Source organism: Oncorhynchus kisutch, linkage group LG23, assembly GCF_002021735.2.
Source record: "Oncorhynchus kisutch isolate 150728-3 linkage group LG23, Okis_V2, whole genome shotgun sequence".
In the NCBI taxonomy this organism is placed as follows: Eukaryota; Metazoa; Chordata; class Actinopteri; order Salmoniformes; family Salmonidae; genus Oncorhynchus; species Oncorhynchus kisutch.
The window spans coordinates 13,808,038-13,816,985 of record NC_034196.2 but is presented as its reverse complement, the minus strand read 5'-3'; positions in this window follow the sequence as shown (position 1 = coordinate 13,816,985).

Sequence of the window (8,948 nt, the reverse complement as noted above, 5' to 3'; positions counted from 1 at the left end):
GCCAATTTTTTTTCTTGAATTCCCTTTGGAAGTGCTAATAAGCTTAAAAGGGCAGTGCAGTCAAAAATGTGATTTTTGTGTAATTGCCTGGAATTTCTGCCTGTTCAGGTGGGATGGAGATTTTGAACCCAAATCTGATCAGATTATTCTGACCAATGACCAGTCATCTTTTATTTGCAGATGTAACCAAGGGGTAGGTGGGGTATTATCAACCAGCTAATAATTAGAATCAGGTGCACTAGATTGGGGTTGGAGCAAAAACCTACAGGACAGTAGCTCTCCAGGAACAGGGTTGGAGACCCCTGGTCTAGAAATCCTATCCGCCAATCAGGGTTGTGTATGGAAAAATGACTACATTTGTATCAACACGCCCACACGATCAGACTGAGCATTTCAATGGCAGAGGCTCAGGGAAATAATTAATAAAAAATATATTTGGAGTTATTTTCATGAAATAAAAACCCAGTGATTTATTAGACATTATTAGTGATGATTTAAAAATAAAATTGAAAAGACTGCATTGGGGCTTTAATGTATTACAGATGGCAAATGTCTTAATTAGTATAGACTTGAAATCACATAGACCAACATCACAGAACAATATTTACACAGGACTAATCCATATACACCTTAATTAGGCTATTCCATCAATAGAGTGCCTTTTGCATAGTTTATTTGGTTATTTATTTATTTCACCTCATTTTAGAATTCTGTCAGAAAGAACACCTGCTTTTAGACTATGATTTGACTATTAGATGTTCAATGTTCCTTGAAAAATCATTTTAAAAGGAATAGTTTCACCATATTAAAATGAGAGTTAAATTCACGTAAAAGGGTTGACCTTAAAATGAGGTACAAAGGGAAATGAATCACTAATCACATGAAATACATTTACATTTGAGTCATTTAGCAGATGCTCTTATCCAGAGTGATTTACAGTTAGTGCATTCATCTTAAGGTAGCTAGGTTGGACAACCACATATCTCAGTCATAGTAAGTACAGTGCCTTGCGAAAGTATTCTGCCCCCTTGAACTTTGCGACTTTTTGCCACATTTCAGGCTTCAAACATAAAGATATAAAACTGTATTTTTTTGTGAAGAATCAACAACAAGTGGGACACAATCATGAAGTGGAACGACATTTATTGGATATTTCAAACTTTTTTAACAAATCAAAAACTGAAAAATTGGGCATGCAAAATTATTCAGCCCCCTTAAGTTAATACTTTGTAGCGCCACCTTTTGCTGCGATTACAGCTGTAAGTCGCTTGGGGTATGTCTCTATCAGTTTTGCACATCAAGAGACTGAATTTTTTTCCCATTCCTCCTTGCAAAACAGCTCAAGCTCAGTGAGGTTGGATGGAGAGCATTTGTGAACAGCAGTTTTCAGTTCTTTCCACAGATTCTCGATTGAATTCAGGTCTGGTCTTTGATTTAGCCATTCTAACACCTGGATATGTTTATTTTTATACCATTCCATTGTAGATTTTGCTTTATGTTTTGGATCATTGTCTTGTTGGAAGACAAATCTCCGTCCCAGTCTCAGGTCTTTTGCAGACTCCATCAGGTTTTCTTCCAGAATGGTCCTGTATTTGGCTCCATCCATCTTCCCATCAATTTTAACCATCTTCCCTGTCCCTGCTGAAGAAAAGCAGGCCCAAACCATGATGCTGCCACCACCATGTTTGACAGTGGGGATGGTGTGTTCAGGGTGATGAGCTGTGTTGCTTTTACACCAAACATAACGTTTTGCATTGTTGCCAAAAAGTTAAATTTTGGTTTCATCTGACCAGAGCACCTTCTTCCACATGTTTGGTGTGTCTCCCAGGTGGCTTGTGGCAAACTTTAAACAACACTTTTTATGGATATCTTTAAGAAATGGCTTTCTTCTTGCCACTCTTCCATAAAGGCCAGATTTGTGCAATATACGACTGATTGTTGTCCTATGGACAGAGTCTCCCACCTCAGCTGTAGATCTCTGCAGTTCATCCAGAGTGATCATGGGCCTCTTGGCTGCATCTCTGATCAGTCTTCTCCTTGTATGAGCTGAAAGTTTAGAGGGACGGCCAGGTCTTGGTAGATTTGCAGTGGTCTGATACTCCTTCCATTTCAATATTATCGCTTGCACAGTGCTCCTTGGGATGTTTAAAGTTTGGGAAATCTTTTTGTATCCAAATCCGGCTTTAAACTTCTTCACAACAGTATCTCGGACCTGCCTGGTGTGTTCCTTGTTCTTCATGATGCTCTCTGCGCTTTTAACGGACCTCTGAGACTATCACAGTGCAGGTGCATTTTTTTTGGAGACTTGATTACACACAGGTGGATTGTATTTATCATCATTAGTCATTTAGGTCAACATTGGATCATTCAGAGATCCTCACTGAACTTCTGGAGAGAGTTTGCTGCACTGAAAGTAAAGGGGCTGAATAATTTTGCACGCCCAATTTTTCAGTTTTTGATTTGTTAAAAAAGTTTGAAATATCCAATAAATGTAGTTCCACTTCATGATTGTGTCCCACTTGTTGTTGATTCTTCACAAAAAAATACAGTTTTATATCTTTATGTTTGAAGCCTGAAATGTGGCAAAAGGTCGCAAAGTTCAAGGGGGCCGAATACTTTCGCAAGGCACTGTATATTTTTCCTAAATAAAGTAGTTATCAACAAAGTCAGGGATAGTAGGGGGAAAAGTCAAGTACATGTGTTAGTTCAAGAAAGGCACGTTTTTTTGTGGGTGGGAGGGCATGGGGTGAGGAGGTGTCACGACTTCTACCGAAGGTAACTCCTCTCCCTGTTCGGGCGGGGCTCGGCGCTCGGCGTCGCCGGTCTACTAGCCACTACCGATCCCTTTTTCTTTTTCTGGTTGTTTTGTCTGTGTTCCTTTTCACACCTGGTTTTCAATTGCTTTGATTTCTGTGGGTATATAGGGCACCTTTTACCTACCGTAATTCGTGCAGGATTAGATTTGTGTGTATTGCGCTCGATTGTATTTGATGTTTGTTGTTTTTTCGCTATTACGCACGTGTATGTAAAGTGTCGGAACTGTGTTTGTTCCTCCGTGTGTTTGCAGGAGTATTCGAGAGCGTAGTTTTGGGATTCTTTTCTGTGCCGTTTGTATTGGTGGACTATATTATTAAACACGTTTCTCAGACATCCCTGCTCTCCTGCGCCTGACTCCTACACCTCTCACCAAGACGCATGTTATGCACCAATATAATTATGGAATCAGCAGGAGCGGACGCACTTCCAGGGTCCGTGGAGGACGATGGAGAGATGGGAGAGAGGTGGCCTTCCCACACCGTCCATCTGAGGCAGGAGAGGAGGAGTGCTCAGGACTTTGCTCTAGAGTTCCGGACCTTGGCCGCTGGCGCAGGATGGAACGACAGGGCCTTGATCGATCACTATAGGTGTAGTTTGCGTGAGGACGTCCGTAGGGAGCTGGCCTGTAGAGACACCACCCTGTCCTTGGACCAATTGATCGACATGTCCATTCGGTTGGACAACTTGCTGGCGACCCGCGGACGTCCAGATCGGGCTCTGTCAGTTCCATCTCCCAGCTCCACCACTCCAACACCCATGGAGCTAGGAGGTGCTTCAGCGAGGGCGACCGGAGGAGGGGGCCTTTCCTGTGCCAGCTGTGGTCGCAGAGGGCACACTGCTGACCGGTGCTGGGGGGGTCCCCCCGGGAGTCGAGACGCCAGGCCGAGCACTGCCCGGACACCTCAGGTGAGTCGGTCTCTTCCTCATTGATTCTCCTGCGTTTCCGGTGGTGTTGGGGATCCCCTGGTTGGGGCCCCGTCACAACCCCAGAATTTCGTGGCAACAGAGGGCTCTACAGGGGTGGTCGGAGGAGTGCTCAGGCAGGTGTGTAGGAGTTTCCATCGGTGCTACAACGGTGGAGAGTCCAGACCAAGTCTCCACCGTGCACATTCCCTCAGAATAATTCCCTGTAAAAAGAAGGCGACCCAATTACCACCTCATCGACGAGGGGATTGTGCGATAAATCTCCTGGTAGGCGCTGCACTTCCCAGGAATCACGTGTATCCCCTGTCACAGGAGGAGACGGTGGCTATGGAGACATACATATCGGAATCTCTGGGGCAGGGGTTCATTCAGCCCTCCATCTCACCTGCCTCCTCGAGTTTCTTTTTTGTGAAGAAGAAGGAGGGTGGTCTGCGTCCGTGCATTGACTATAGAGGTCTAAATTCCATCACGGTGGGGTATAGTTACCCGCTACCTCTCATTGCCACGGCGATTTCATTTCACGGAGCACGGTTTTTCACAAAACTGGATCTCAGGAGTGCATATAACTAGGTGCGTATCCGGAAGGGAGATGAGTGGAAGACGGCGTTTAGTACCACATCCGGCCATTATGAGTACCTCGTCATGCCGTACGGGTTGAAGAATGCTCCAGCAGTCTTCCAATCTTTTGTGGATGAGATTCTCAGGGATCTGCACGGTCAGGGTGTGGTGGTTTACATCGATGATATTCTGGTCTATTCCGCTACACGGGCCGCGCATGTGTCTCTGGTGCGCAGGGTACTTGGGCGACTGTTGGAGCATGACCTGTACGTCAAGGCTGAGAAATGCTCGTTCTTCCAACAGGCCGTCTCCTTCCTTGGATATCACATTTCCACATCGGGGTTGGTGATGGAGGATGACCGCATTGCAGCCGTGAGTAATTGGCCGACTCCAACCACGGTAAAGGAGGTGCAGCGGTTCTTAGGGTTTGCCAACTACTACCGGAGGTTTATCCGGGGTTTTGGGCAGGTGGCTGCGCCCATTACGTCACTGCTGAAGGGGGGGCCGGCGCGTCTGGGGTGGTCGGCTGAGGCGGACAGGGCTTTTGGTCGCCTGAAGGCTCTTTTTACCTCGGCTCCCGTGCTGGAGCATCCGGACCCCTCTTTGGCATTTATAGTGGAGGTGGACTGTTATAATGTTCATGTTCTGTTATAATCTCCACCCGGCACAGCCAGAAGAGGACTGGCCACCCCACATAGCCTGGTTCCTCTCTAGGTTTCTTCCTAGGTATTGGCCTTTCTAGGGAGTTTTTCCTAGCCACCGTGCTTCTCCACCTGCATTGCTTGCTGTTTGGGGTTTTAGGCTGGGTTTCTGTACAGCACTTTGAGATATCAGCTGATGTACGAAGGGCTATATAAATAAATTTGATTTGATTTGATTTGGACGCATCCGAGGCTGGGGTTGGAGCCGTGCTCTCCCAGTGCTCGGGTGCGCCACCGAAGCTCCGCCCCTGTGCTTTCTTTTCTCGGAAGCTCAGCCCGGCGGAACGAAACTATGACGTGGGGGATCGGGAGCTGCTAGCTGTTGTCAGAGCCCTGAAGGTGTGGAGACATTGGCTTGAGGGGGCCCAGCACCCTTTCCTCATCTGGACTGACCACCGTAATCTAGAGTACATTCGGGCAGCGAGGAGACTGAACCCTCGTCAGGCAAGGTGGGCCATGTTTTTCACCCGATTTAGGTTTACCATCTCCTATAGACCAGGCTCCCAGAACACTAAGGCAGACGCACTGTCCCGACTATATGATACGGAGGAGCGGGCCATTGATCCTGCGCCCATCCTCCCGGCTTCTTGTCTAGTGGCACCTGTAAGGTGGGTGGTGGACGCAGACATTGAGCGAGCATCGCGTGTTGAGCCCACTCCTCCACAGTGTCCAGCGGGACGGGTGTATGTTACGCTGGAAGTTAGAGACAGGTTAATTTGGTGGGCTCACACATCCCCCTCCTCTGGTCATCCGGGGATTGGGAGGACGGTGCGATGTCTTAGTGGGAAGTACTGGTGGCCAACTTTAGCCAAGGACGTGAGGGTTTATGTGTCCTCCTGCTCAGTGTGCGCTCAGTGCAAGGCTCCTAGGCACCTGCCCAGAGTGAAGTTACAACCCCTTCCCGTTCCACAGCGGCCTTGGTCACACCTGTCGGTTGACTTCTTGACCGATCTGCCACCGTCACAGGGCAACACCACGATCCTGGTCATTGTGGATCGGTTTTCTAAGTCCTGTCGTCTCCTCCCTTTGCCCGGTCTCCCTACGGCCCTACAGACGGCGGAGGCCCTGTTTACTCACGTCTTCCGGCACTACGGGGTGCCTGAGGATATTGTTTCTGATCGGGGTCCCCAGTTCACGTCCAGGGTGTGGAAGGCGTTCATGGAACGTTTGGGGGTCTCGGTCAGCCTGACCTCTGGGTTTCACCCCGAGAGTAATGGGCAGGTGGAAAGAGTGAACCAGGATGTGGGTAGGTTTCTGCGGTCGTATTGCCAGGACCGGCCAGGGGAGTGGGCGAAGTACATCCCCTGGGCGGAGATGTCCCAGAACTCACTCCTCTACAAACCTGTCGCCCTTCCAATGTGTGTTGGGCTATCAGCCGGTCCTGGTACCATGGCATCAGAGCCAGACCGAGGCTCCTGCGGTGGACGATTGGGTGAAACGCTCAAGGGAAACCTGGGAGGCCGCCCACGGGTACCTTAAACGGGCCGAAGGGCGGCAGAAGGCCAGTGCCGACCGCCATCGCAGCGAGGCCCCGGTGTACACACCGGGGGACCGGGTCTGGCTCTCGACCCGAAACCTGCCCCTCCACCTGCCCTGCCAGAATCTGGGTCCGCAGTTTGTGGGGCCATTCAAAGTACTGAGGAGAATAAACGAGGTGTGTTATAGGTTACAGCTCCCCCCGTATTACCGTATTAACCCCTCGTTTCATGTGTCTCTCCTCAGGCCGGTGGTGGCTGGTCCGCTTCAAGAAGATGAGGTGCGGGAGGTCCCTCCACCCCCCTGGACGTGGGGGGGCGCCGGCGTATGCAGTTCGGTCCATACTGGACTCGAGGCATCGGGTGGGGGGTCTTCAGTACCTCGTGGACTGGGAGGGGTACGGTCCGGAGGAGAGATGCTGGTTGCCGGTGGAGGACGTATATAGGGCACCTGTTAACTGCCATAATTCGTGCAGGATTAGACTTGTGTGTATTGCGCTCGATTGTATTTGATGTTTGTTGTTTTTTCGCTATTACGCACGTGTATGTAAAGTGTCGGAACTGTGTTTGTTCCTCCGTGTGTTTGCACGAGTATTCGAGAGCGTAGTTTTGGGATTTTTTTCTGTGCCGTTTGTATTGGTGGACTATATTATTAAACACGCTTCTCAGACATCCCTGCTCTCCTGCGCCTGACTCCTACAACTCTCACCAAGACGCATGTTATCACAGGAGGGGGTGCTGTGGGATTATTTATGATACTCTTTGAAGAAGCAAGGTAAGGAGGGCCAGATCCTCTTACTGCTCTGTAGGTAAGTACCATGGTCTTGTAGTGGATGCGAGCTTCAACTGGAAGCCAGTGAAGTGTGCGGAGAAGCGGGGTGACATAGGAGAACCTGGGAAGGTTGAACACTAGGCAGGCTGAGCTTGCTGAGCTTGAGGTAGTAGGCCAAAATCTAAGCTGAGATATCTGCCAGGCAAGCAGAGATGTGTGTCAGAAAGATAGAAGGAGAAAAGTAGCTGAGTGTCATCCGCATTGCAATGACAGGAGAGACCATGTGAGGATATGACGTAGCTGAGTGACTTGGTGTATAGAGAGAAGAGGAGAGGGCCTAAAACCGAGCCAGTAAGTGAGAGTACGTGGTGCAGACACATATTCTCTCCACGTAGGTAGGATGCAATCCAAGAGCATGCAGAGCCTGAGACACTCAGGCGGAGAGGGTGGAGAGGAGGATCTGAGCGTTCACGGAGTCAAATGGAGCAGATAGATCTAGGAGGAGGAGAACAGAGGAGAAAGAGTCCGCTTTGGCAGTGCAGAGGGCCTCCGTGACACAGAGAAGAGCAGTCTTGGTTGAGTGACAGGTCTTGAAGCCTGGTTAAGGTCAAGAAGATCATTCTGAGAGCGATAGCGAAACAGTTGATCAGACACAGCACGCTCAAGAAAAGTAAGAAGGGATGTCGGTGTGTAGTTTTTGACAGAGAGGTTGAGTGTTCGTTTCTAGAGAAGGGAAGCAACTCTTGCCAAGTCAGAGGGGACGCAACCAGGGATGAGTTGATGAGGGAAGTGAGAAGGTCTCCAGAGATGGAGGAGAAAGAAGGGAATGGGGTCTGGAGGAGGGAGAAGATAATGGGGTCGAGTGGGCAGGTTGTCGGGCGGCCGGTCCTCACCAGTCTCTGGAGAGAGAAGGGAGAAAGAGGTCAAGGTGTAAGCTAGTTCTGTGTGAGTGTGACCAGTGGACTCAATTTGCTGCGTGGATGAAGAGCAAAGGTCGTAAAACTTCTTTCAAAGTGGTTGACAAAGTTGTCTGCAGAGAGGGAGGAAGAAGGGATGGAGGATTAAGGAGGGATGAGAAGGTGGAAAAGAGTTTCCTAGGGTTAGAGGCAGAATCTTGAAATTGAAAGATATAGAAAGTGGCTTTAGCAGTGGATACAGAGGAAGAGAAGGTAGACAGGAGGGAATGAAAGGATGATAGGTCCTGCGGAAGTTTAGTTTTCCTCTATTTTCTGTAAGTTCGCAATTAGTTACTCAGCCATAGAGCAGAAGAGGAGGGCCAAGTCAGAAATTTGTGCACATTTATTTTTTTTAAACAACACCTGAAATATCACATTTAAGTAAGTATTCAGACCCTTTACTAAGTACTTGTTGAAGGACATTTGGCAACGACTGCAACCTTAAGTTTTCTTACGTATGACAAGCTTGGCACACCTGTATTTGGGGAGTTTCTCCCATTCTTCTCTACAGACCATCTGTTAGGTTGGATGGGGAGCGTCGCTGCACAGCTATTTTCAGGTCTCTCCAGAGATGTTAGATCGGGTTCAAGTCCAGGCTCTGACTGGGCTACTCAAGAATATTCAGAGACTTGTCCCAAAGCCACTCCTGCATTGTTTTGGATGTGTCATTAGGGTCAATGTTCTGTTGGAAGGAGAACCGTTTTCATCAAGGATCTCTCTGTACTTTGCTCCATTCATCTTTACC